The sequence below is a fragment of the Triturus cristatus genome, chromosome 1_1 (genome assembly GCF_964204655.1).
Source record: "Triturus cristatus chromosome 1_1, aTriCri1.1, whole genome shotgun sequence".
Lineage (NCBI taxonomy): Eukaryota > Metazoa > Chordata > Amphibia > Caudata > Salamandridae > Triturus > Triturus cristatus.
This window is the reverse complement of record NC_140579.1, coordinates 83184418-83190833: the sequence shown is the minus strand read 5'-3', so window position 1 is coordinate 83190833 and position 6416 is coordinate 83184418.

Sequence of the window (6416 nt, the reverse complement as noted above, 5' to 3'; positions counted from 1 at the left end):
TACTTACTGGGGGCCAAGCATGTGGTCACTGTTTTTACTGATCATCGGAATCTTCAGTTTTTGAAATCTGCCCGAACTCTTACCCCTCGTCATTTGAGATGGTCCCTATTTTTTGCGGATTATGACTTTGTCTTAACGTACAAACCTGGCTCGGCAAACGGAAAGGCGGATGCCTTATCTCGTCTACATGTGAGCACCGATGTCCCAACGGCAGAAAAAGGTGTAATTATTCCAGTGGATCGAATAATCGGAACACTCACTTCCACAGACATTGAAAAGAAGCTCCCAAGTTTGTTGTCCCCGGAAGAGGAGAGGGATTGGACGGCTAAAGGGAAAGAATTTCTAGTCAAGAAAGGGAGACCCGTCTACCAAGACAAGTTGTTTGTGTCCGATCTGGAACTACAAAGACAAATCATTGAACATTTCCATGACGAGCCATTGGCTGGGCATAAAGGGGTGAAGAAGACTTTGGAGCTGATTCGAAGAGAGTTCTGGTGGCCGGCGATGGAAGCTCAGGTGCGGCAGTATGTAGCCACTTGCGAGGTGTGTATCAAGGGGAAGACTCCCAGAAGGGCTCCACAAGGTCTATTACAGCCCCTGCCCTTAGCCCCATACCCATGGCATACCATTTCCATGGATTTCATTGTAGAACTCCCGTCCAGTAGTGGTTATTCAGTCATATGGGTGGTTGTGGACCATTTCTCCAAGATGAGCCATTTTATCCCTCTAAAGGCTCTCCCTAACGCTACACAGTTGTCCAAACTGTTCACTCAGCACATAGTAAGGGCTCATGGTATTCCAAAGATTGTCATCTCAGATAGAGGCCCACAGTTTGTCTCTCGTTTTTGGAGATCCTTCTTGAAGAGGTTGGGTGTAGACTCCCGTCTGTCCACTAGCTTCCATCCAGAGACTGATGGACAGACGGAAAGAGTAAATCAGGATTTGGAGCAATACTTGCGTCTATTCTTGATGGATCAGGAGGGAGAGTGGCCAGACTTGATTTGGGCAGCAGAATTTGCCTATAATAATGCTCAGCATGCTTCTACTGGTTACTCCCCATTCTATTTAAATTCTGGTCGTCATCCCAACACTCTAGTAGATAAAGAAAACAGCAATGTACCTGCAGTGGAGACGATAGTACAAGATCTACATGAGGCCTTTCGGTTAGCTGCTAGGAATTTGTCTAAGGCTAAGTTTTCCTATAAGAAGCAGGCAGACAAAAAGAGACGCCCAAATCCAGTCTATAAAAGGGGAGATCAGGTCTGGGTTTCTACAAAGAATTTACGACTGAAGGGAAATCGGAAGTTTCAGCCAAGGTTTGTGGGTCCCTTTCAGGTAGAGCGAATGGTAAACCCAGTCAGTGTAAGGGTTAGGCTTCCTCCCCGGCTAAAGATACATCCAGTTTTCCATGTTTCACTACTTCAGCGTAGTCCAGAGGGTTTGAGGGCTGGTAATTCCCCCTCCCCAGTTTTGGTGCAAGGAAGGGAGGAATTTGAGATAAAAAGAATTCTAGATTCTAGGCCACAAGGAGGGCAGATCTTCTATCTGGTTGATTGGAAGGGTTGTGGGCCAGAGGAAAGGTCCTGGGAGCCACAATGCAATATCCATGCTCCACGTTTGCTCCGAGAGTTTCATCGCACTCACCCCACCAAGCCCAAAGAGGAGAGGAGGGGGGTTTTGGTGGGGGGTACTGTCAGGACTGGAGAGTCTAGGTTTAGATTTCCCAGGTTGAGTATACAACCCAGGAGTCGGGCTTGGCGCCTGGGGGGGAGGCGAAGAGTGGTTTCAGTGAGATCGCTCTCTGCCTTCCTCCGTTCGTTACGAGCGTAGTCTTTTTCCCTCTCCCAAGATGGCCGCTGCTATGTCAGTCTTTCTCCTCAGTCTCACTCTGGCAGCGGTGCAGGCATCCCGGGTTGATGTGGCGCGCGCTCGCTCTGAGCGTGGCGCACTTCAACCGTCGAATTTTCTGTGAAGGCGGTGTTCTCTCAGAGCTCCGCGCTTTCTTCTGTTAAGGTTCCAGTTAGAGTGTCTTCAAGGGGTTTAGGGCTCCTTTGGTACCCATTTAATCCAGAGTTTCCAGGGTTCTTCAGAGTTCCTATTCATTCTGCAAGTTTGGCGTAGTCCACAAGAGTGTGGAAGAACTAAGGACTCACCTGTGCCTCACAGCGCCCTAGTTGAGAGGTAAACAAGAAGTAAGGCTGGCGAACATTCTTCTTGAGAAGTAAGTTCAATTATATCTATATTTTCGTGGAATTGCCAGCGCTCTGCAAAAGCTTCCAGAGACAGTATTATAGAAGGACAAGGATTTAAATTCAAAGGCTTGAACTGAAATTTGAGAGAGTGAGAGTCTCATGAATAAGATTTTCATTTTAAGAAGTAACAGCAGTAAAGGCTTCCATCAGCAAGACTGTGTACAGAATAAAAATCGAAGTGTTTAAAGACTTTCCTGTATCTCCATGTAGATGCAATTATATATATATATATATATAAGGTTTCTACCAACGGACAACATCTGTTTGGTTCTGAATCCAGCAAAAGGATTTGGCTGCAAGTTGGAACTATAGAGCATTCAGTAAATGGACAAGGTTCTTCTAAGGGAAAGACAGGTATAAGAAGACAAGGTGAAGGGAGGGGAACAAGGTAGTAGGTAATTGGGTTTACATGTGATTCTATTTGCAGGGTTTCACACACCACCTGTTCAACTCCACTGCTCCTTAGAAGACATCAGTCGAACAAAACCAGAGAGTAGCAACACACTGTGTCAGGACAGGTATAGTGAGTAATAGTACCACAACTAATAGAGTAATTAACAGTAGAACAGTTGTTGAGTAACTCTCTTTGCAGGAGTCGGGAGGAAGAAGCTCCGAATCCAGTCCAAGAAAGAAGACACAGTGCAGTCTCTCTTTTCTGTCCAATTCCCCTTTCCCCCGCTCTGCTGCTCGTGAGCTATTAGCTGGCGGTAGCGGAGTGGAGGAGTGGAGATCCAGCATCTGCTCCTGTGGAATCCGTTGAAGCAGCTAAGGTACTTGACACTTTGGTTCTGGGGAAGTAGAGATGCAGATCCAGTCCTTCTCACTCTCAGGCAAGGAGAGCAGCAGGCGGAAGCGCAGGCACAGTAAAGCAAGAGTCCAGCAGGGTGACAGTCCATTCAGCAGTACAACAGTACTTCTTCTTAACAGAATGTCCTCGGGTCCAGAAGTGTACTGAGTTGGTGGTGTCAGGGGTCCATTACTTATACCCAGTTGTGCCTTTGAAGAGAGACCCTTGAAGTCTCCCCACAGGGTCCATGTCCTTTGTGCCCTGGCTCCAGACTCACTACATGGGGTATGCAGCTCTTTGTGTGGGGACAGGCACTGCCCTATTCAGGCGCAAGTGTCAGCTCCTCCATTGCAATCTATCTCAGGGAGGCCCATCAGCCTGGTGATGGGCCATCAGGATGTTGTTGTCACACTCCAGCTCCCTTTTTGTGTGACTGTCTAGACGGAATGCACAAATCCCAGCTGTCACCCGCCCCTTACATGTATTCAGATACAGACAGACGGCACAGAAGGGATAAAGTAAGGAAAAGCCAACTTTCTAAAAGTGCCATTTTCAAGCTTGCAACTTAATATCAAACTTTACCATAAGTAGCGATTTTAAATTGTGAGTCCAGAAACACCAAACTTGAAATATCTATCTTTTCCCAATTGGAAATGACACTTAAAAAATGTAGTATGGTAATCCCATTGTTAACCTATGGGAGAGACAGGTCTTGCAGCAGTGATAAACGAATGTAAGAGTTTTTCACTACCTGGACATGTACAACTTAAAAGTGCATGCCCAATTTTTAAATACACTTCACCCTGCCATTAGTTCTGCCCAGTACCTACCTTAGGGGTGACCTATATGTCAGGAAGGTTTGGGCATTGCCAGAGGATTAACTTGCCAAGTCTACATTGCAGTTTAAAACTGCCCACACAGGCTCTACGATAGCAGGTCTGAGACATGTTTAGAGGGCTACTTAAGGTGATGACACTATCAGTTCTGCAGTTTGTATTGGGAGTGAATTTACAGAAATAGTGTTCTTCTGACAACACTTTAAACTACAGTTCCCAGAGCTGCACACATTGGCAGGAGACAACAGACATTTAGTTTGAAAATTCTTTTCATTTTCTGCCGGCGTATGTTTGTCATTTCCAGTTAAGGACTGGTTTTACTTGTCTTATAAATGTACTTGTCAAGGAAAGTATATATTTTATGCTTATCTATGAATTTTCAATTTTCGTGACACATTTCTTTGTGTAATTTATGTTGAATGTCCCAAAGAAGTTATATTTCCGTGTTGCCCTTTATGATGACATGATTATAATGCATCAAGCATTTTTCTAAATGTGACAAAGAAAAGTGAAATAAATCACATGGGCTTGTGTAGTGGAGACATCGGCTCATCTAGTATATTAATGTAACTAGATACTCGATTTGTATACAATGTAAGAGTGATCCGATCTAGTTTGCGTAAGGACCCAAGCCTCCTTCAGGCTACAAGCAGGTTGCAAGCAGGCCCACTAGCAGCATTTAATTTACAGGCCCTGGACTCTTATGGTGCATTGTACAAGGGGCTTATAAGTAAATAAATATGCCAATTGTGGATAAGCCATTGTTCCCATATTTTTAGGGAAAGAGCACATGCACTTTAGCACTGGTCAGCAGGGGGTAAAGTGCCCAAAATCCTAAACCAGCAAAAACAAAGTAAGCAAAACAGGTGGTCAGAAGGCAAAAAAGTCAGGGGAAACCAGGCCAAGGATGCCAGGTTTAACACAGGCATGATTCTGAAAAGGATGGGGGTAACATTGGGCCTTGTGATATGCTCTAAGTGAGTTTTATGGTGGGGAAGGAAGGTTCGGGCCCTCCTCTTCACCAATGATACTTTATTAATCTCTAAGACTGCTCTTGGAACATATTTCTTCATTGTGTGCTGTGTAGGGCCTCAAGCTAATCGGTGCCAAAACAAAATGTATGTATTTCTCTAGGGACAGACATTTTTGTTGCAGCAGACATGTTTTGGTGGGAAACATGCCTATCGATCATGTGTACTCTTTCAATTACTTAGGCGTACGGTTGACACCTGATCTGAGCTAGGCCCTGCAGATTGAGAAGGCCCAATCAACGCTTAACCAACAGTCTGAAAATCTTGTGAAGGTTCACCGCATAACTTCTTCAAGGTGGGTGGCACCTGTCCTGGAGATTTATAACGTCAGTTATGGGGTCTGTGTTGTGTGGTGCTGAATTATTGGGTTCATCAAACAATAATAGCCTTGCTATTGCTGAGCATAGGTTTATGATGTCTATCCTCTCACTCCCAATGAGTATGTCTCTTGTACCCCTGTACCTACACCTTGCCCAGAGGAAGCTATTGCATAAAATTGAATGTTGAATGTTATTGTTTTGCTATCACTTGTAGTCTACAGCCTATCTTAAAGCCTATCGTGATGGTGTCAGAGATCTGATGACACATCCAGGTGTAGTTAAAATCCCTTGGTTTCATTAAAACTCTCTTACAGAGGTTGCATCTAGATATTTACTGGCTTTTCCCGGAGCAATTGTGCTAGTTAGCTAGAGAAATTATTACAAATATTTATTGGGAAGCAGCATCTATGGATATAGTGACCAATAGATCAAAACCAAAGGGGATGATGGACGGAGTGTTGAACATTGCAAGCACTCACCCCCAGTCAACTGATCTGGGTTTAATCCATCTTCATTCTTTAGCTCACTCCGCCACCCCATTTCAGACATGGCCATATGCAAATCAGCCTGACCCTGTGCCTCATGGGAACAGTCCAGCCCCAACTGCCAAGCCATGTCTTCCCTGGACCGGAAATAAGCATCCTGGGACCGGTTTCTGGCTAATCAGCCGTCATCACCCAGTGGCTGGTGAGTGTCTGAACAATTTCAGTGCTCCATCCATCATCTTCTTGTGTTTTCATAGTGACCAATAGCACAGGCAGCCTCACATTGTCTTTTATTGATTTTAAATCATCTATGAGTTTTGACGTATCAATCGATGAAATTGAACCTTCTCTTGCACACAAACTGTGTCTGCAGTTTAGATATGGTATCCTTTTGGTCAAATCCTTTATTTCTAATTGGGCAGCAGGGAGTGAGGCTAGTGATGGCCAATGCCCGGCATGTGGAGGGGGGCTGGGGAGGGGGAAGGATCACTGGAACACTTATTGTACTTTTGCCCTCAATACTGTAGTTTGCAAGCAAAGTGGATTGTTGTACTGTGCAAGAATCTTGGTACTAGGAGATACCAGGTTGCTTTTAGAATTTTGAGTACCAGTGCATCCAGGTCCCATGTTTTCAGTGTGGCAAAGTTTCTCATGGCAACCTGGATAAGACTCTTCAAGTGTCCATAAGACGTGATCGCCACCTCC